General features: G+C 37.8%; 1 non-coding gene across 1 annotated transcript; it reads left to right on the top strand.

The window, feature by feature from the left end:
• Positions 1–6,492: 6,492 nt before the first annotated feature.
• On the top strand, positions 6,493–6,600 carry LOC130953563 (small nucleolar RNA R71). Its single transcript, XR_009075732.1, has one exon. It is a non-coding gene; the product is annotated as a small nucleolar RNA R71 (small nucleolar RNA).
• Positions 6,601–22,691: the final 16,091 nt, after the last annotated feature.

Here is a 22,691-nt window from a genome sequence, read left to right as displayed (position 1 = left end):
CTCACCAAAGCTCCTCAAGCAATGTCAATCTCCTAATTGTGCACCAAAACCATCAAATGCACTAACATAACCAATATCACATACATACATCAACCTAGAGCTCATAAAAATGACAATTCACAAGGGTTGGAGGGTTTCTTACTTTAACCCACTGAAGTTTGTGATGAATATCACCCTGGCTCATACTAGAGCACTCCTGGTGCGCGAAATTGTGAACAATACTTTTTCACAACTCAAATAATCCCCGGTAATGGCTCCAAGAACTTGGTGCGCCTAATACCATGGCATTACACAACTTCGCACAACTAACCAGCAAGTGTACTGGGTCGTCCAAGTAATAAAACCTTACGTGAGTAAGGGTCGATCCCACGGAGATTGTTAGTATTGAAGCAAGCTATGGTCATCTTGTAAATCTTAGTCAGGCAGACTCAAATGTATATGATGATGATGAACGAAAATAACAGAAAAGGTAAAGATAGAGATACTTATGTATATCATTGGTGTATGAGCTTCAGACAAGTGTATGAAGATGCCTTCCCTTCCGTCTCTCTGCTTTCCTACAGTCTTCATCCAATCCTTCTTACTCCTTTCCATGGCAAACTTGTGTAGGGTCTCACTGTTGTCAGCAGCTACCTCCCATCCGCGCAGTGAAAGCTAATGCAGAGCACTCTGTCACAGTGCCGCCAATCACCGGTTTGGTTCCCTCCCCTACCGGAATAGAATCACTCTTTTGCGTCTGTCACTAACGCCCAGTAGGTTACAGGTTTGAAGCACGTCACAGTCATTCAGTCATTGAATCCTACTCAGAACACCACAGACAAGGTTAGACCTTCCGGATTCTCTTGAATGCCGCCATCAGTTCTTGCCTATACCACGAAGACTCTGATCTCATGGAATGGCTGGCTCGTTTGTCAGACGAGCACTCGGTTGTCAGGCGATCAACCATGCGTCATGCAATCAGAAATCCAAGAGATATTCACTAAAGCCTTGAATGCTTGTAGAACAAGAATGGTTGTCAGTCATCTTGTTCATAGGTTGAAGAACAAGTGATATCTTAGATAAAGAACAAGCGGAGTTGAATGGAAGAACAATAGTAATTGCATTAATACTCGAGGTACAGCAGAGCTCCACACCCTTAATCTATGGTGTGTAGAAACTCCACCGTTGAAAATACATAAGAACAAAGGTTAGGCATGGCCGAATGGCCAGCCTCCCAAAGGTCTAAGATAGCATAAAACAAAGATAGCTACTCAGATGTCGTCTCTCCGACTCTCTGACTCTATAGTAAAAGGTCCTACTTATAGAAAACTATTACATAGATGAGTAAATGACATAAAAATCCACTTCCGGGCCCACTTGGTGTGTGCTTGGGCTGAGCAATCAAGGAAATTCGTGTAGAGACGTTTTCTGGAGTTAAACGCCAGCTCCCATGCCAGTTTGGGCGTTTAACTCCAACTTTTAATCCTGTTCCGGCGTTTAACGCTGGAATTTCTGAGGCCGGATTGCTTCGCGGGTTTGGGCCATCAAATCTTGGATAAAGTATGGACTATTATATATTGCTGGAAAGCCCTGGATGTCTACTTTCCAACGCCGTTGAGAGCGCGCCAATTGGGCTTCTGTAGCTCCAGAAAATCCACTTCGAGTGCAGGGAGGTCAGAATCCAACAGCATCTGCAGTCCTTTTTGGTCTCTGAATCAGATTTTTGCTCAAGTCCCTCAATTTCAGCCAGAAAATACCTGAAATCACAGAAAAACACACAAACTCATAGTAAAGTCCAGAAAAGTGAATTTTAAATAAAAACTAATAAAAATATACTAAAATCTAACTAAAAGATATCAAAAACATACTAAAAACAATGCCAAAAAGTATACAAATTATCCGCTCATCACAACACCAAACTTAAATTGTTGCTTGTCCTCAAGCAACTGAAAATCAAATAAGATAAAAAGAAGAGAATATGCAATGAATTCCAAAAACAACTGTGAAGATCAGTATTAATTAGATGAGCGGGGCTTTTAACTTTTTGCTTCTGAACAGTTTTGGCATCTCAATCTCTCCTTTGAAATCCAGAATGGTTGGCTTCTTTAGGAACTCAGAGTCCAGATAGTGTTAATGATTCTCCTAGTGAAGTATGATGATTCTTGAACATAGCTATTTATTGAGTCTTGGCTGTGGCCCAAAGCACTCTGTCTTCCAGTATTACCACCGGATACATACATGCCACAGACACATAATTGGGTGAACCTTTTCAGATTGTGACTCAGCTTTGCTAAAGTCCCCAATTAGAGGTGTCCAGGGTTCTTAAGCACACTCTTATTTACCTTGGATCACAACTCTTATTCTTTCTTTTTCTTTCTTTTTCTTTCTTTTTTCGATTTTTTTTTTTTTCGATTTTTTTTTTTTTTTTTGAATAGCTTTTTCTTGCTTCAAGAATCATTTTATTGATTTTTCAGATCCTCAATAACATGTCTCCTTTTTCATCATTCTTTCAAGAGCCAACATTCATGAACCACAAATTCAAGATACATATGCACTGTTTAAGCATACATTCAAAGAACAAAAATATTGCCACCACATCATCATAATTAAACTATTATAAAATTCAAAATTCATGCAATTCTTCCTTTTTCAATTAAGCACATTTTTATTCAAGAAAGGTGATGGATTCATAGGACATTCATAACTTTAAGGCATAGACACTAAGACACTAATGATCATAAGACACAAACATGGATAACATAAAGCATAGAATTCGAAAAACAGAGAGATAAAGAACAAGGAAATCAAGGAATGGGTCCACCTTAGTGATGGCGGCTCTTCCTTGCTTTTGAAGGTCCTATGGAGTGCTTGAGCTCCTCAATGTTTCTTCCTTGTCTTTGTTGTTCCTCCCTCATGATTCTTTGATCTTCTCTAATCTCATGAAGGATGATGGAGTGTTCTTGGTGCTCCACCCTTAGTTGTCCCATGTTGGAACTCAATTCTCCTAGGGAGGTGTTCAGTTGCTCCCAATAGTTGTATGGAGGAAAGTGCATCCCTTGAGGTGTCTCAGGGATCTCATGATGAGAGGGCTCCCTTGTGTACTCCATCCTTTGTTTAGTGATGGGCTTGTCCTCATCAATGGGGGTGTCTCCCTCTATGTCAACTCCAACTGAATAACAGAGGTGACAAATGAGATGAGGAAAGGCTAACCTTGCCACAGTGGAGGTCTTGTCCGCCACTTTATAGAGTTCTTGAGCTATAACCTCATGAACCTCTATTTCTTCTCCAATCATGATACTATGGATCATGATGGCCCGGTCTATGGTCACTTCGGACCGGTTGCTAGTGGGAATGATTGAGCGTTGTATGAACTCTAACCATCCTCTAGCCACGGGCTTGAGGTCATGCCTTCTTAATTGAACCGGCTTTCCTCTTGAGTCTTGCCTCCATTGTGCGCCCTCTTCACATATGACTGTGAGGACTTGGTCCAACCTTTGATCAAAGTTGACCCTTCTAGTGTAAGGATGCTCATCTCCTTGCATCATGGGCAAGTTGAACGCCATCCTCACACTCTCCGGACTGAAATCCAAGTATTTCCCCCGAACCATAGTGAGATAATTCTTTGGATTCGGGTTCACACTTTGGTCATGGTTCTTTGTGATCCATGCATTGGCATAGAACTCTTGAACCATCAAGATTCCGACTTGTTGAATGGGGTTGGTAAGTACTTCCCAACCTCTTCTTCGGATCTCATGGCGGATCTCCGGATATTCACCCTTTTTGAGTGAAAAAGGGACTTCGGGGATCACCTTTTTCAAGGCCACAACTTCATAGAAGTGGTCTTGATGCACCTTTGAGAGGAATCTATCCATCTCCCATGACTCGGAGGTGGAAGCCTTTGCCTTCCCTTTCCTCTTTTTAGAGGTTTCTCCGGCCTTGGATGCCATAATGGTTATGGAAAAACGAAAAAGCAACGCTTTTACCACACCAAACTTAAAATGTTTGCTCGTCCTCGAGCAAAAGAAGAAAGAAGGGAGTAGAAGAAGAAGAAATGAGGAAGAGGGAGATGGAGGTGTATTCGGCCAAAGGGGGAAGAAGTGGTGTTTAGGTTGTGTGGAAATGAAGGGTGTAAAGAGGGGTTTATATAGGAGAGAGGGGGATGAAAGTTCGGTCATTTGAGGGTGGGTTTGGGAGGGAAAGTGGTTTGAATTTGAAGTGTGAGGTTGGTGGGATTTTTTGAAGGATGGATGTGAGTGGTGAAGAGAAAGATGGGATTTGATAGGTGTTGAGGTGATTGGTGAATGGGGGAAGAAGAGAGAGAGTGATGGTAGGGTCCTGTGGGGTCCACAGATCCTGTAGTAGGGTCCTGTGGGGTCCACAGATCCTGTAGTGTCAAGGAAAAGGCATCCCTGCACCAATTGGCACCAAAATCCACGTTTTGGGCCAATTCTGGCGTTAAACGCCGGGCTGGTGCCCATTCCTGGCGTTTAACGCCAGGTTTTATACCTTTACTGGCGTTTAACGCCAGTTTGGTGCCCCTTTCTGGCGTTAAACGCCCAGAAAGGTGCCAGACTGGGCGTTAAACGCCCATCTGCTAGGCTGACTGGCGTTTGAACGCCAGCAGCATCTTCCTCCAGGGTGTGCTGTTTTTCTTCCTGTTTTTCATTCTGTTTTTGCTTTTTTCATTATTTTTATGACTTCTTATGATCATCAACCTACAAAAAAGATAAAATAACAAAAGAAAATAATTAATTATAAAACATTGGGTTGCCTCCCAACAAGCGCTTCTTTACTGTCACTAGCTTGACAGAGGTCTCTCATGGAGCCTCAGAAATGCTCAGAACCTTGTTGGAACCTCCCAACACCAAACTTAGAGTTTGAATGTGGGGTTTCAACACCAAACTTAGAGTTTGATTGTGGCCTCCCAACACCAAACTTAGAGTTTGACTGTGGGGGCTCTGTTTGGCTCTGTTTTGAGAGAAGCTCTTCATGCTTCTTCTCCATGATGATAGAGGGATATCCTTGGGCCTTAAACACCATGGATTCTTCATTCACTTGAATGATCAACTCTCCTCCATCAACATCAATCACAGCCTTTGCTGTGGCTAGGAATGGTCTGCCAAGGATGATGGATTCATCCATGCACTTCCCAGTCTCTAGGACTATGAAATCAGTAGGGATGTAATGGTCTTCAACCTTAACCAGAACATCCTCTACAAGTCCATAGGCTTGTTTTCTTGAGTTGTCTGCCATCTCTAGTGAGATTTTTGCAGCTTGCACCTCAAAGATCCCTAATTTCTCCATTACAGAGAGGGGCATGAGGTTCACACTTGACCCTAAGTCACACAAGGCCTTCTTGAAGGTCATGGTGCCTATGGTACAAGGTATAGAAAACTTCCCAGGATCCTGCCTCTTTTGAGGCAGTTTCTGCCTAGACAAGTTATCCAGTTCTTTGGTGAGCAAGGGAGGTTCATCTTCCCAAGTCTCATTTCCAAATAACTTGTCATTTAGCTCCATGATTGCTCCAAGGTATTTAGCAACTTGCTCTTCAGTGACATACTCATCCTCTTCAGAGGAAGAATACTCATCAGAGCTCATGAAAGGCAGTAGTAAGTCCAAGGGAATCTCTATGGTCTCAGTTTGAGCCTCAGATTCCCAAGGTTCCTCATTGGGGAACTCACTGGAGGCCAGTGCACGCCCATTGAGGTCTTCCTTAGTGGCGTTCACTGCCTCTTCTTCCTCCCAGAATTCGGCCATATTGATGGCTTTGCACTCTCCTTTTGGATTTTCTTCAGTGTTACTTGGGAGAGTGCTTGGAGGAAGTTCAGTAATTTTCTTGCTCAGCTGACCCACTTGTCCTTCCAAGTTTCTAATGGAGGATCTTGTTTCATTCATGAAACTTTGAGTGGTCTTTATTAGATCAGAGACCATGGTTGCTAAGTCAGAATTATTCTGCTTAGAACTCTCTGTCTGTTGCTGAGAAGATGATGGAAAAGGCTTGCTATTGCTAAGCCTGTTTCTTCCACCATTATTATTGAAACCTTGTTGAGGTCTCTCTTGATTCTTCCATGAGAGGTTTGGGTGATTTCTCCATGAAGAATTATAGGTATTACCATAGGGTTCTCCTAGGTAATTCACCTCTTCCATGGAAGGGTTCTCAGGATCATAGGCTTCTTCCTCAGATGAAGCATCCTTAGTACTGTTTGGTGCATTTTGCATTCCAGACAGACTTTGAGAAATCAAATTGACTTGTTGAGTCAATATTTTGTTCTGAGCCAATATGGCATTCAGAGCATCAATCTCAAGAACTCCTTTCTTCTGACCAGTCCCATTGTTCACAGGATTCCTTTCAGAAGTGTACATGAATTGGTTATTTGCAACCATTTCAATCAGTTCTTGAGCTTCTGCAGGCGTCTTCTTCAAATGAAGAGATCCTCCTGCAGAGCTATCCAAAGACATCTTGGATAGTTCAGAGAGACCATCATAGAAAATACCTATGATGCTCCATTCAGAAAGCATGTCTGAAGGACATCTCCTGATTAATTGTTTGTATCTTTCCCAAGCTTCATAGAGGGATTCTCCATCCTTTTGTCTAAAGGTTTGGACTTCCACTCTAAGCTTACTCCATCTTTGTGGTGGAAAGAATTTTGCCAAGAAGGCATTGACTAGCTTTTCCCAAGAGTCCAGGCTTTCTTTAGGTTGAGAATCCAACCATATTCTAGCTCTGTCTCTCACAGAAAAAGGGAATAGCATCAGCCTATAGACCTCAGGGTTAACCCCATTAGTCTTGACTGTGTCACAGATTTGCAAGAACTCAGCTAAAAACTGATGAGGATCTTCCATTGGAAGTCCATGGAACTTGCAATTCTGTTGCATTAGAGAAACTAATTGAGGCTTAAGCTCAAAGTTGTTTGCTCCAATGGCAGGGATTGAGATGCTTCTCCCATAGAAATCAGGAGTAGGTACAGTAAAGTCACCAAGCACCTTCCTTGCATTGTTGGCATTGTTGTTGTTTTCGGCTGCCATGTCTTCTCCCTTGAAGAATTCGGTCAAGCCCTCTAAAGAGAGTTGTGCTTTGGCTTCTCTTAGCTTTCTCTTCAAGGTCCTTTCAGGTTCAGGATCAGCTTCAACAAGAATGCCTTTGTCTCTGCTTCTGCTCATAAGAAATAGAAAAAGAAGAAGAGAATGTGGAATCCTCTATGTCACAGTATAGAGATTCCTTGAAATGTCAGAGGAAAAGAGAAATAGTAAGAAGAAGGAGAAGGAGAATTCGAATTTTAATAGATAAAATTCGAATTGTGCATTTAGAAGGAGTAGTACTCCATAAATAGAAGGATGTGGGAAGGAGGGAAGAGAATTTTCGAAAATTCAATTAAAAAAAATTTGAAAACATTTTGAAAAATGTTAATTGATTTTCGAAAATCAAAGTGGAAAAGAGATAAAGTGATTTTTGAAAAAGATTTTGAAATTAGAAATTAAAAAGATTTGATTGAGAACTATTTTGAAAAAGATGTGGTTAAAAAGATTTAATTGAAAAGTTATGGGTTTAAAAAGATGTGATTGAGAAGATATGATTTGAAAACATTTTTTAAAAGATATGATTTGAAAACAATTTGAAAAGATATGATTTTGAAAATTGATGACTTGCCTAACAAGAAAAGATATGATTGAAACATTTAAACCTCTCTCAACAGAAAAGGCAACAATCTTGTGATGTTCAATCAAATCATTAATTGTTGGTAAGTATCTTTTTAAAAGGAAAGAAATTGAATTTGAAAACATTTGATTGAAAAGATTTGATTTGAAAAAGATTTGATTTGAAAAACTAAGAAAAATTGATTTTGAAAACAAAATCTTCCCCCTGGCACCATCCTGGCGTTAAACGCCCAGAATGGTATACATTCTGGCGTTTAACGCCCAAAATGCACCCCTTTTGGGCGTTAAACGCCCAACCAGGTGCCCTGGCTGGCGTTTAAACGCCAGTCTGCCTTCTTCACTGGGCATTTTTGAATGCTCAGCTTTTTCTGTATAATTCCTCTGCAGTTGGTTCTGAATCTTCAATTCCTTGTATCATTGACTTGAAAAGACTCAAATTAAAAATATTTTTTGGATTTTTCTATTAATCAAAATGCAACAAGAATCAAATAACAATGCATGCAAGACACCAAACTTAGCAGTTTGTGCACTACTGACACTAACAATATGAGAATGCATATGAGACACACAAAATACTTCAAGTCAATAGAATTCAAAGATCAAAACAAGAATATATGCATGAATTCGAAAATTATAACAAAAACATGCATTTGACACTAAACTTAAGATGAGACTCTAGACTCAAACAAGAAACATAAAATCTTTTTGGTCTTTTTATGGTTTTATAAATTTTTTTTTTGTGTTTTTCGAAAATTAAGTGGAAAAAGGCATCAAAATTCTTAATGAGAATTCCAGGAATCAGTGCAATGCTAGTCTAAGACTCCGGTCCAGGAATTAGACATGGCTTCACAGCCAGCCAAGCTTCCAAGGAAAGCTTCGGTCCAAAACACTAGACATGACCAAAGGTCAGCCAAATCTTAGCAAATCACTGCTCCAAGAGCAAGATTGATACGAAATCAACAAGCTCTTGTGGTGATAAGTTGAAACCTCGGTCCAATCAGATTAGACATGGCTTCTCAGCCAGCCAGATTTCAACAAATCATCATGAAACTCTAGAATTCACCTTCAAGAATTTCGAAAAAAATACCTAATCTAAGTAACAAGATGAACCGTCAGTTGTCCAGCCTAAACAATCCCGGGCAATAACACCAAGAACTTGATGTTGTTGCCGGATCTTGGCATCTGATGTTACCACAAGCTTGCTCAAAACATGAACAATCCCCGGCAACGGCGCCAAAAACTTGGTGTTGTTGCCGGATCAAAATATGGCACTGTTATTGCAGGGAACAAATGCGAAACTGTAGTTAGGACATTTAATTCCCCGGCAACGGCGCCAAAAACTTGGTGCGCGAAATTGTGAACAATACTTTTTCACAACTCAAATAATCCCCGGTAATGGCTCCAAGAACTTGGTGCGCCTAATACCATGGCATTACACAACTTCGCACAACTAACCAGCAAGTGTACTGGGTCGTCCAAGTAATAAAACCTTACGTGAGTAAGGGTCGATCCCACGGAGATTGTTAGTATTGAAGCAAGCTATGGTCATCTTGTAAATCTTAGTCAGGCAGACTCAAATGTATATGATGATGATGAACGAAAATAACAGAAAAGGTAAAGATAGAGATACTTATGTATATCATTGGTGTATGAGCTTCAGACAAGTGTATGAAGATGCCTTCCCTTCCGTCTCTCTGCTTTCCTACAGTCTTCATCCAATCCTTCTTACTCCTTTCCATGGCAAACTTGTGTAGGGTCTCACTGTTGTCAGCAGCTACCTCCCATCCGCGCAGTGAAAGCTAATGCAGAGCACTCTGTCACAGTGCCGCCAATCACCGGTTTGGTTCCCTCCCCTACCGGAATAGAATCACTCTTTTGCGTCTGTCACTAACGCCCAGTAGGTTACAGGTTTGAAGCACGTCACAGTCATTCAGTCATTGAATCCTACTCAGAACACCACAGACAAGGTTAGACCTTCCGGATTCTCTTGAATGCCGCCATCAGTTCTTGCCTATACCACGAAGACTCTGATCTCATGGAATGGCTGGCTCGTTTGTCAGACGAGCACTCGGTTGTCAGGCGATCAACCATGCGTCATGCAATCAGAAATCCAAGAGATATTCACTAAAGCCTTGAATGCTTGTAGAACAAGAATGGTTGTCAGTCATCTTGTTCATAGGTTGAAGAACAAGTGATATCTTAGATAAAGAACAAGCGGAGTTGAATGGAAGAACAATAGTAATTGCATTAATACTCGAGGTACAGCAGAGCTCCACACCCTTAATCTATGGTGTGTAGAAACTCCACCGTTGAAAATACATAAGAACAAAGGTTAGGCATGGCCGAATGGCCAGCCTCCCAAAGGTCTAAGATAGCATAAAACAAAGATAGCTACTCAGATGTCGTCTCTCCGACTCTCTGACTCTATAGTAAAAGGTCCTACTTATAGAAAACTATTACATAGATGAGTAAATGACATAAAAATCCACTTCCGGGCCCACTTGGTGTGTGCTTGGGCTGAGCAATCAAGGAAATTCGTGTAGAGACGTTTTCTGGAGTTAAACGCCAGCTCCCATGCCAGTTTGGGCGTTTAACTCCAACTTTTAATCCTGTTCCGGCGTTTAACGCTGGAATTTCTGAGGCCGGATTGCTTCGCGGGTTTGGGCCATCAAATCTTGGATAAAGTATGGACTATTATATATTGCTGGAAAGCCCTGGATGTCTACTTTCCAACGCCGTTGAGAGCGCGCCAATTGGGCTTCTGTAGCTCCAGAAAATCCACTTCGAGTGCAGGGAGGTCAGAATCCAACAGCATCTGCAGTCCTTTTTGGTCTCTGAATCAGATTTTTGCTCAAGTCCCTCAATTTCAGCCAGAAAATACCTGAAATCACAGAAAAACACACAAACTCATAGTAAAGTCCAGAAAAGTGAATTTTAAATAAAAACTAATAAAAATATACTAAAATCTAACTAAAAGATATCAAAAACATACTAAAAACAATGCCAAAAAGTATACAAATTATCCGCTCATCAACTCCTAAACAACCAAAATCACAAGGTTTTCTCAAAATCCAAACCAAATTCGAATTTGAAGAGGAAAATGAAAACTGGGCAGAGGACAGTGGATTACTCACCACAAAACTTAGATAGAATTGTAGAGGATGAGAAGAGCAACGCGTGGCTGTAAACGGCTCGTCAATCGGAGCTCCGTAGCTCAAGTTATGGTGGTTTGAAGATCAAAGAGAGTTAGGTTTTCTCTCTTCTCTTCTCTCTTCTCTATTTCAGCGCCCCAACCTCTCTTTTAGGGTAAAATGAGCTGAAATGCTCATAACTAATGTTTATATATGTTGTGGGTCTTGGGCCCACTTAGGTCCAGTTCACTTATTTTTGTCCGTTGGCCCAATTTTGGACCAAAACCCTTAAGATTAGCGCTCTAAATCGCACTTCAAATATTTCTACCTCCCCTAATTATAATTTCTCATTTCTTAATCCTATTTACTCATAATCAATTTTCTCAGCTGCAGTATCAGACAGGTCTCAGCCGGTACTGCCGATCAAAATTTCACTGCGCGGTTTTACGCAGAAAACTATGTCTTCCGACTCGGAAAAATTCACTGAATCCAAATATCATATTTAAATCATCAAATTCCAATTGCCAAATCTTCCAACCATATTCGCTCCTACTTAACTCATTATTTAATTGATTTCAGTTAGACCGGGTATTACACCTCCGATCTTATCAATTCAATTTTTCAGACCACATTCAATCAAAATCATTGACTTAAATCAATTTAATAAAAATTGATTCAATTCTCTTTATCAATTTATCAATTTTATTATCTCGTGAGCGGGACGGCGCCACCGTCCTCACTTTGGGCGGGACGAATCAACATCCCTACAATATTTTCATCTGGTTACCCAAGTGTTAATCAAGAAATTAATTCAATTTAATTTATTAGATATACCCATAGTCTTTTTAAAGTTTAAAAATTGATTATCAGATATCATACAAAAATTACAGAGAGTTACAAGCTTGTCAAAAAAGCTAAACAGGTCGTGTACACATACACACTTTTATACGCATGTAGGGACAGATTTATTTACAAGTATGTGGGGGCAATTGCCCCATTAAATGTTTATAAACAAATAATAAGTACACATAAGTATCAAATACCCTCTTTAAAGTAATAGGTTTGCCCCATATTTAATTTTTTTAAAATATATGTGTGAAAATCTAGGTTATTAATTAATAACACAATGATAAAAATTATTGAATTATATAAATTTAATCTATTTATATTAAAAAAATAAATATGCTTGATTAAATAGTAATAATAATTTAATTAATTAATTATACAAAATCAAATTTAGTTTATCAAATAAAAATGAGATTGTTAGTATTTAATAGTTTTATAATTAATTTGAGATAATATATATTATATATCATTTATTTATTTTTAGTATTTATTTAATTTAGTTTTGGTATTATGTATAATAATTATTTTCATTAAAAAATTTTGTTATGAATATTGTAGAGTGTCAACTATGCAATTAAATGACAAAAAATATTTAAATAATTACTTAATAAAAAAAGGCATTATTTATATTTATATATAAAAAATGTGATTGTTTGAGTTAAATTTTTATTTTTCGTAATTATTTTTGTATTTCTTTCTTTAATTTTATGTATTTTTTTTATAGATTCTTTAATTATTGAGCTATAATATTAATTTTTTGTATTATACAAAAAATCATCAATAAAATGTGAGTTGATGGATATAGAGAGTATTTAACAAAAAAATACTTTTAAATTAATATATTTTTTATGTGTTAATTAAATTCTTTAAAGTTTGACTAATATATTTTGAATTTTCAATATCTAAATATATTTCTGTTCAATTTTTACTATTTTTATATATTTTTGCCCCTGTTACTAAAATATTTTGGATCCGTCACTCTGTGCACGCACAAATCAGCAAGCTTCTTAGAGTGGTGCATACGCACCACCTTGTACGTGTGCACAAGTGAATTCTTTTCTTCTTGTGCGAACGCACAGTCTTGTGCACACGCATATATCAAAAAGTTTTCTAGTGTGCTGTAGAATCTGTAATTTTCAGTTTTTGACATCGATTTTTAAACGTTCATAACTTTTTCTACAAAATTTATTTTTCTTTTATTTTTTGACGATTTTAAAGCTCTCATCACTATTTTTAATTTTAAAATAAGTTTCACTCAATTCCAAACTCTGAACGACAAGTTATGGCCCATCGAAGTTGGCCAAAATTTCACTTTTACCCAAAATTCTACATAATTTAAAACCTAGTTTTCTCAAATTCTTCCCTTTGAAATCAACACCACAACCTCCTTTCATCTTAACCTCCATATCAATCAAATATTTCCTATCATTTGAATTTTTTCAACTTACCGAAACACTCAATTCTTTACCAAACATAATTTTCATTACCAAAAATCATATCATTTCTCATATGCATCAAATCAACAAATTTCCATCAATACCTCAACCTTACCTCATTCTTAATCCCCTATTCATACAATTACGGCCTCCGACGCAAAATACATGATAAGCGGATATTTTATACACTTTTTGTCATCATTTTCATATAGTTTTTGTTATGTTTTGATTAAGTTTTATTATGTTTTCATAGGTTTTAGTGCAAAATTCACATTTTTGGATTCTACTGAGTTTGTATGGTTTCATGTGATTTCAGGTAAATTTTGGCTAGAATTGAGGAGCTTTGGAAAAAGTCTGTTTCATAGATAGAGAAAGGACTGCAAATGCTGTTAGGATCTGACCTCCTTGCACTTGAAGGAGCATTTCTAGAGCTACAGAGGTCCATATAGGGCACTCTCACTGGCTATGGAAAGCTAACATCTAGGAATTTCCAGAAATGTATAATTGTCTATACCTTGCTCTGGAAATGAAGGTCTAAAACTGGCGTTCAACACCAGTATTCCACCCTCTTCCTGGCGTTGGACACCCAAAAGGGAGCTGCTAGCGTCCAACGCCCAAAGAGGAGTCCCAAGCTGGCGTTCAACGCCCCTAAGCAGTCCTAGCACGTGGAAACACTCAAAGCTCAGCCCAAACACTTAACAAGTGGATCCAGAAAGTAGATTTTTGCACTACAAGACTAGTTTATTGTATTTTTGTAATTCTTAGTTATTAGATTAGTATATATAGAACAAAGATCACCTTTGTTCAGTACACCTTATGCCATATTTTCGAATTACATTATTTCATTGCACAGTATGAGTCATTAACCTCCTAGGTTAAGGCTAGGAGCTTTGCTGATTATAATGGATTAATAATATCACTATTCTATTTCAATATATGCTTGATTCCATTCTAAGATGTATCTTCGTTTTCATCCTAACGAATTGGGAGTGTAACTTGACCGCCATCCCTATTCTACATGGGTTCTTGCGAGTCCTTGATGGGATAGTATTGAATCACAAGCTTGATTATACATCTCTTAGACTGCTAATCCACGACTTCGTTGGAGACTTCTCGAGACATCACTTCAACCGAGGTACGGGGCGATTAGAAGCTAGAATCAAGAGGCAGGATTCTCTGATCCAGAAGATCCAACCTTATGTGTGGTATTTTGAGTAGGATCACCAAGAAAATGGACTGCAGGAGTTATGAAGAGAGAATTGCACCGGTTTGGATTTTTCCACTTAAAATAATAACTTCCGTTGCAAGTATAGACTAAATCGGCAAACAACTCTCAATCAATCAAAGTTTAAATTTTAAAAAAAAAATATAAATCGAGAGTAATAAAACCTCCAGTCGTCTTCCCTCGGGATGCAATTGAAATGTCACACTTTTGGTTGGGAGAAAAAGGAGTTTTGTAATCAAAGAACGAAGATTAAAGGAACTAAGAAATCAAATAACTAAGAAATGATCAAAATTGATATTAATGCAAGCAAAAAGGAAACAAGGTCAAAACTAGTGAAAATGCTATAAATTCTATAAATGTCTTGACTTGGAAATGAGAATCCAAGGAATCTTATCATCGCCATAACCATAACTATGATAATTATGATGAGCCAATCTCACTTCATCTACCCCTAATATCGAGGAGTAAGTCAAGCAAGCAAAATTGACCTTAATTCATAAGTCCTAGCTAACTTACCAAATTAATTAGTAAAAAGCTAGCATCAACGGAAACAAGAGTCAACTAACTACCCAAGAATTACCACTAAATGTTGGACATTATGACTCTAGTATCCTAGGAACTCATATCCCAAGCCAAGATGTGAAAATCTACTCAAAATTCATAATTGGTATTTTCACAAACACCTTGTGGGCATAATACCAAAACATGTAAAATTGCAAAGAAAAACGGAAAAATATAACCAAAATCTTCATAATATCAACAATAAACAAGCAATCAAGCGACTATAAACCATAAAACACTAAATTCATCAATCAAAACTTCAAGAACTCAAAATTGCAAATATTAATAAAGATGATGTAATTAAAGAGAAATTGAGAGTACTTACAATAAAGATGAGTAAAAATTCAAAACCAAAACTTGCTATAAAATGCTACAATGGAAATTTAGTAAACTCAAAGAGAGAATTTTCTATCTACACTACTCCTACTCTTATGGAAGCTTCCTACTACTAATGAAAACTAACTAAACCCTAATGTAAGCTTATGTCTTGATATGTCTTCATTCCCCCTTTGATATAGCACATCCAAAAGGCTTCGGCACTCCAAAAATTGGGCCAAGAGATCCCCAAAATCGCGAGCCACGTGCTTCATTAATGAAGTCACGCGCTGGTACCTGTGCGTACGCGCAGATGTGTGCGTACGCACACTTCGTTGAATTTTCACTTGTGCGTGCGCACAGAGGGTTGTGCGTACGCACGCATGCTGATTTCCTTCTTGTGCGTGCGCACGAGATATTGGCATACGCACACAGGCTGTGTGCTTCTCCTTTGTTTTCTTCATGTGTTCTCTCTTTGTACATGCTTCCTTCCACTTTTGCCTTGCCAATATTGCCTCTAGAACCTAAAATCACTCAACAAACATGTCATGGCATCGAATGGCATAAAAGTAGGATTAAAAGCACTAATTTAAGCAAAAAACATATATTTTCACATTTAGGATCAATTTAGGGATCAAACACAAAAGTATGCTATTTTAGTGATTAAGTATGAGTTTATGTGATGAAATCAACTTAAATCAAACCAAAATTCATCGTCAAATATGGACTCATCAATTCTCCCACACTTAAACAATAGCATGTCCTCATGCTAAACCAAACAAGGAGAAAGATCAAAGGGTAAAAAACTTATTGAATGCAATTATTTATATGCATGCAAGTATACTATATATATATATATATATATATATAGTATCCTATAGAATTGGTGAAAACAAACAAATAAATTTCCAAGCAAGAGTATAGACATATAGGGCTAAGCAAAGAAGTAATTCAATGCAATGAAAATCTAAAGAATTGATTCAACTCATCAAAATGAAGTAACTTGCAAGAATACATTATAAGAGGTGTGGAAACATAGAATTGATTAATTGAACCCTCACTAGGAGTGTATGCACTCTAAACGCTCGATGTTTACGGTCAATTCACTCAAGTCTCCTCTAATCATGCTTTCAAAGATTTGTTTTTCATTTAACAATCAACAAACATGTGATGCATGAAGGCAATTATCATGAGGTCTTTAGAAGGTTGTAATAGGGTTGGGATAAGGGTAAGATGAATATATGGCTAAGTGGACTAAAAGATTGAATCTTTGATTAGCTTAAGTATCCAACTTAACCTATATGAATCAAATCACAAAAACGCATTCTAACCACCCATTACTTCTTTTCACACACATTCATGCCTTAGTTTCCATTCAAAACACATATGCATTTCTTCTTCATTTTTTTCTTTTCTTTTTGGGAAAACCTTTGTCCCTTTTTTTTTGCTATATTATATTTTTTTCTTCTATTTATTTATTTATTTATTTTTATGACAAATGCATATGGTTAAAGTAAGTTCATACATGAATGTGCACCTATTTTCCAATAATCTTTCTCTTTCAATGTATACCCAATATACTTTTATGTCTCTACCAATGCTTCCCAAAAATTCTCCCATACTTAAACGACACACACACTTCAACCTAAACTAATCAAAGATGCAATTCAAGGTCATTCCATGGTTTTACGCTTAGCGTTTTGATGTGGTTACAATTAGAACAAAAGGGGGTTAAAAAGCTCAAAAGGGGTTAACAAGGGTAGATACAAGGGTAAGTCCATATGGGTGAGTGAGTTTAATTAAAAAATGGCCTCAATCATGCTAAATGCATTCACAACACCAAACATCGAAAATAACGAATCAAGCAAATATAAGATCACAATCATAGAAGGAGCATAGCACACAATGAACAAAAATAATGGTTAAAATGTGTAACCACTCAATATAAGCTTAAAAACTCACAAGGTATTTTTTTCTATCTCTCTTCTATGTTCCATAAAAATCATTCAAGCAAGTTTAAAAATAATTTTTCAAATCAATTCAATAGAACGCCCTAAAAACAAAATTCTTGGAAATCTTTGTTTTTTTCACCAAAATTATTCGCTATATGTATGTGTGTATGTTATGATGGATGCGAATTTCAAAATTTTCCTAGTTTTCTTCCTAATTTTCAACATCACAAAAACTAACATGAACAATTAGGACAAAATTGAACTAGGCACTATGCTATTCACATCATCCAATCAAAACTTCTATCTACAAAATATATACACTGCAAAAGATGCAAAATGCAATAGATATAAATTACGAATAGTCTAAGATATATATATTAGAAGAAAATGCAATGCAACAATCAAAAACACTCCAAATATCTACAGGAAACATAATAAAATAAAAACAAAAATAAAGTGCAAAGTGTTCGGAAAAGAGAATTTACACCTCAAAAAATGGTGAATCCTCCCCCACACTTAAGCGTTGCACGATCCTCTGTGCACGAACACAATCCAGGGAGAATGACTCTAAAGCATTCTACCTTCAGCTGGTGGATGCAGGGCTCGAGTTGCATGAAAATTGCCAAGTCCAATGCATTCTCGACATCCCCATCCTCGATGTCCTCCTCCTCTACCGGCTCCTTGCCTTTATGTATCATCCTCAAAAAGAATTAATAAAGTATAATTAAGAATCATAGGGCAAGTAGCACAAAAAGGTAAAGGAGGGAGCAATTACATTGTATACTTGGAGCCAAAAGAAAACAAACAGGCATTTAAATGAGGAGGGTTGCATAGTAGTGTGGCATGATAAAAATTGAGCCGTATGTGTATTCTAATTATACGCGCGGTTAGAACACACACAACAGTTGGATAAAATGACATCCACACAATCAAAAAGTAAGCATGGGTTCCTCAATTAAATGGCCTAAGATGCAAGCAATGAATGAGCATCAATTAAACACAAGCAAGCTTAGGTAATTATAACAAGAGTGAATTGAATTTAGGACATATTGGATATTGAAGGTGTACAAGTGGAAGCGCAAGATTGATATAAAATAGCACAACAAATAATAACCAATGCAATGATGAAAAGAAAATCACTTATTCATCCTTAGGAATAATCAAATAATCACATGGTTAAGGTGTTTGTTACAAAAGGTGACAAACTTGATATAATCAAGTTAAGTCCACTCAAACAAATGCAAAGCATTAACAAGAAACAAGGACCTTGTGATGTGATTATGTAGATTTAAAAACCATGATGAATAAGCAACTCAATTCAATCCACTAAATTCAACATGCACTTGTGAAAAATTTCACCAATTAAGAAACAAATGTCAATCTTTATGTCAAATTGGTGCTACCAATTTAAAGCAATAACAAGTACATTATTGAAATTTCAATCCAACATAACATCATAATCATTCAAAAGTGCACAATTCTCAATTAGAATGCCAAACAAGGATATAGTCTAACACATATGGTCGCGACAACACATGCATTAAACAAAAAGTTCATTCAAGCATTATGTCAAACACATGGAGTGCAGTGCACATATTCATCAATTCAAGCAAAAATTCAAGCATCAACAATCACAAATCAAAAATTGAACACTTGTAATTCAACAAACAAACAATTAAGCAAAACTTAAGCTAAATTATCAAAGTTAAATAAAGAAAAATGAAAATTAAGCAAGCAAATAAACAAAGCAAAGAAGAATAAAGAGGGAAGCATAAGAAGAAAGAAGAAAATAAGAGAAGGAAGAAGGGGAGAAATAGGGGTGAGGGCGCGGTGGTGTCTCCGGTGGCGACGCTGGTCGCCGGAAGAAGGGGCGGGGTGGGTGGAACGAGCAGCAAAAGCAAGCAAAAGAGAGAAGAAAACTGCTGGCTTAACAGGGCATCCTTTTTATTAATGCACAGAACGCGACCTGTGCGGACGCACAAGGGCGTGTGCGTACGCACACAAGGAAGTAAAAGAGGGGACGTGCACGCACAGGGTGTGCGAGCACCCCAGGCAGAGAGGGTTTTATTATGTGTGCGTACGCACAAGGCTGTGCGCACACATAAAGGATTTTTTTTAAGAAGGGCAAAATGACCATGTTTGCATACGCACAAAGAGGCGTGCATACGCACAGAATGGAAATGTGCTGAGGTGCAAACGCAAAGTGTGTGCAAGCGCTGCTGGCAGAGCCTGTGTCATCGCATGTGCGTACGCACAGGGCTGTGCATACGCACAGATGGCGAAAATTAGGGGTAGTGTGCGTACGCACAATGCTCTGTTTCTGCAATATTTTTAATGCCTCTAAGGCACCAACCATGACATCAATCAAAGATTTTCAACCCCAAAACATATCATTCTTCAAAAACACATGATCAAACATAAAATTCAACTAAAAAATTAGACCTGGAATGCAATCAAACTAAGTTAATGAAAGAGACAAAATTCAATAAACAAAAACCAAAAGAAGAGAGAGGTTGGAAGGATATTATCATGGTGGGGGGGTCTCCCACCTAGCACTTTGGTTTAAAGACCTCAAGTTGGACTTTTGAGTTGGAGCTATCATCAAGGAGGCTTGTGCTTCCATCCATCCTTGAGTTGTCAACCATGTTTGCTCTTCAAAAGTCCTCTGGGATCCCATACGAAGTACATTAAGCTCTCAAGCAACCTCAAGCAAGAAATTGGGACCGAAAATTGTTGGTTATGGAGTTGTATGCCCGGATCCCACACTTTGGTTTCTCTATCATCCTCTTGTTGATTCTCACTTGTGCCTTTGGATGAAAAATCTCCCCAAGCACCTTTGAAGCACCTACTTAAATCTTGGAATCCTCCTAATTGAACCTTGCACCATCTATGCCTTGAATTTCATTGGAAACCAACATACAATCCTTCACCATTTAACACGCCAAGAAGGGCATTAAGTTGATGATCCGTTTCCAAGATAGCAAATTGATGTGGACCGATGAAGCTCTTGGAGGATATTGTTATCCACTCAATTTGACCTTGTGTTGGAATCATTCTCTTGGATTCTTGCATGAATGTCTCCACTTCTTGGGTGATCACCTCTTCCTCACCACTTTTTTCAAGCTCTTCCCTATCTCTCTCAAACTGAAGAGGGAGGAATTTTTCAAGATCATTGAGGGGGTTGACCAAGGCGGACAAAAAATCATTAATGATGGAATCCACTTCTTGTTTAAACTCCCTCAATTCTCCATTCACCTTTTCCGGTTCACTAGTTCTACCTTCCTCTTCTTGTGACTCAAGCCTTAGCTCCTCTTCTTTCCCTTGAGACTCCATGTTCTCCTTCTTACTACACTCCTTAGTTGATCCACCATATTCCTCAACGGGAATGTCTTGATTGCTTGAGCATAGTAGGGCTAAGCAGTTCACCGCTTCGGCTATAGTAGCCATAAACTCTCCTTGCTTCCTTCGGAACCCTTCTTGCTCTTGGAAGAATGCTTGAAGGTCTTGTTATTCTTGGGGCAAGGGTTGGAGAACATCACAATTGGATGAAAGAGAAGGTTCAAAGATTGGGAGAAAGGTTGTATAGTTAGAAGGTGTGTCATGTGGATGAGGGTATTGAGGTGGTGTATAAGGAGGTGGTGGTTCATATGGTTGATGGCAAGGTCTATAAGCATTGTGATTCCAAGGAGGTGGATGGTGTGGTGTTTGAAGGCTTGGTGGTTGAGAGTTATGCATGGGGTATCTTTCATATCTTTGGGTTTGATATTCACATAGGGGAGGGTTTGGCTCGTTGTAGTATGGGGAAGGTGATTGCCATGAGTGTTGCTCATACACAATTGGTTCCTCTCTTAATTGATTCTCCCACTCCATGAAACAATTCTAATTTGAATTCATCATACCCTACAATACAATCACAACCAAGCTCCAAGCAACAAGGGCGATAGCTCATAGAGAAAGTAGAAAATAAAAATAAAAGACATTAATAAACAAGAAAAACAAACACCTAAATATTAGCTAAAACAACCAAATAACCAAAAAGTAAGCTATTTACGCTATCAGCATATTTACAACAACCTAAGATATAACACCAATTGCATCTCCGGCAACGGTGAAAAATCTTGATGAAAGGGATTTTGCACCGGTTTGAAATTTCTCAAACAAATAAGAATTACTTTGTTGGAAGCATAGTCCAAACCGGCAATTAAATCCCAACATCAAAGTTTAATTTTCAAATAATAATAACCGAGAAGAATGAAACCTTAAGTCGTCTTTCCTCGGGATGCAATTGAAATGTCACACTTTCGGTTGTGAGGAAAAAGGGTTTTCCAATCAAAGAACGGAAGATTAAAGGAACTAAGAAATCAAAAAACTAAGAAATGATCAAAATTGATATTAATGCAAGCAAAAAGGAAACAAGATCAAAACTAGTGAAAATGCTATAAATGCGTAAAGAGCCTTGACTTGGGATTGAGAATCCAAGGAATCCTATCATCACCATAACCACAACTATGATAATTATGATGAGTCAATCTCACTTCGTCTACCCCTAACATCGAGGAGTAAGTCAAGCAAGCATAATTGACCTTAATCCATAAGTCATAACTAACTTACCAAATTAATTAGTAAAAAGCTAGTGTCAATGGAAACAAGAGTCAACTAACTACCCAAGAATTACCACTAAATGTCGGACATTATGACACTAGTATCCTAGGAACTCAAATCCCAAGCCAAGGTGTGAAAATCTACTCAAAATTCATAATTGGCATTTTCACAAACACCTTGTGGGCATAATACCAAAACATGTAAAATTACAAAGGAAAAAAGGAAAATTATAACCAAAATCTTCACAATATCAACAATAAACAAGCAATCAAGCAACTATAAACCATGAAACACTAAATTCATCAATCAAAACTTCAAGAACTCAAAATTGAAAATATTAACAAACTACTTGAACCAAAGGAAAATAAAAATAAAGATGATGTAATTAAAGAGAAATTGAGAGTACTTACAATAAAGATGAGTAAAAATCCAAAACCAAAGCTTGCTATAAAATGCTACAATGGAAATTTTGTAAATCCTAAGAGAGAATTTTCTATCTACACTACTCCTACTTCTATAGAAGCTTCCTACTACTAATGAAAACCAACTAAAACCTAATGAAAGCTTATGTCTTGATATGTCTTCATTCCCCTTTGATATAGCACTTCTAAAAGGCTTCAGCACTAAAAAAATTGGGCCAAGAGAGCCCAAAAATCACGAGCCACATGCTTCTTTAATGAAGTCACGCGCTGGTACATGTGCGTACGCATCTGTGCGTACGCACACTTCGCTGAATTTTCACTTGTGCGTGCACACAGAGGGTCGTGCATATGCACGCATGCTAATTTCCTTCTTGTGTGTGTGCACGAGATGTTGTACATACGCACACATGGCTGTGTGCTTCTCCTTTGTTTTCTTCATGTGTTCTCCCTTTGTACATACTTTCTTCCACTTTTGCCTTGCCAATCTTGCCTCTAGTACCTAAAATCACTCAACAAACATGTCATTGCATCGAATGGCATAAAAGTAGAATTAAAATCACTAATTT

Source organism: Arachis stenosperma, chromosome 9 (genome assembly GCF_014773155.1).
Source record: "Arachis stenosperma cultivar V10309 chromosome 9, arast.V10309.gnm1.PFL2, whole genome shotgun sequence".
Classification (NCBI taxonomy): Eukaryota; Viridiplantae; Streptophyta; class Magnoliopsida; order Fabales; family Fabaceae; genus Arachis; species Arachis stenosperma.
This window is presented reverse-complemented; position numbering and strand designations above follow the sequence as displayed.